Here is an 897-nt window from a genome sequence, read left to right as displayed (position 1 = left end):
TGTGGTGTTATGAATTTCGATACGATTTTCATTTGGCCATGTTGTTTTGTGTTCGTTTGTGGCATATTACAGCACAAGATCCCTAGAATTCATTGCTTCAACCGCAAACAACGTCACCAGGGCAACATATACACTCTAAAGGGTGCTACAACAAATGTTACACCAGTGGCTCAAGACAGCAACCTCTTAGAGCCCGTGAACAAGCCACCGCCGAGTGCTTCAAGGAGGAAACTTGTTTTTGGTGCTAATGAAAAAGGAGGCTGTGAATCTGAGGGTTCGTGTAATATTATTGGTGATGTTAACATACTTTCACAGTTAATATTGGACAATGTTATGTTCAAGTATTGCTTTGGTGTGCAATGTGTTCTGTGGTGGAAGATGACAGTGCCAGGAAAGGCATTTCTACGAATTTATCTGTGATATGCAGCAAATTCAAAGTTGATGTGTCTTGTGTGACATCTAAAATCGTAAACAAAGGTTATGATGTGAATTTGAGGGTAGCATATGGCATGCATTGTATCGGTAGGGGACAGAATGCACCAAGAACACTTTGTGCAGTGATGAATCTTCCACCTCCTCCAGCAAAATTGGAGAGATATTACATATTACTGCTTGGGGCTGTAAAAGAAGTTCCATAATCTTCAACGAAAAATGCTGCAGAAGAATCTATTATCGAAAATTATGGTCACACGGACACGTTTTTGATGGTATCTGGCAAAAAAGAGGGCACACTTCTATGAATGGTGTTGTTAAAACAACATCTGTTGACACTGGCAAAATACTAGACGCTGAAGTGTTGAGCAAATTTTGTCATGGTTTGTGAAAAGGATTCCAGATAATGAATGTAATTATGAAATATAAACGCTCAAGCGGAGGTATGGAAGTGCAGGGAGTTGT

Source organism: Schistocerca serialis, chromosome 4, assembly GCF_023864345.2.
Source record: "Schistocerca serialis cubense isolate TAMUIC-IGC-003099 chromosome 4, iqSchSeri2.2, whole genome shotgun sequence".
Lineage (NCBI taxonomy): Eukaryota > Metazoa > Arthropoda > Insecta > Orthoptera > Acrididae > Schistocerca > Schistocerca serialis.
Note: the sequence above shows the minus strand (reverse complement) of the source record.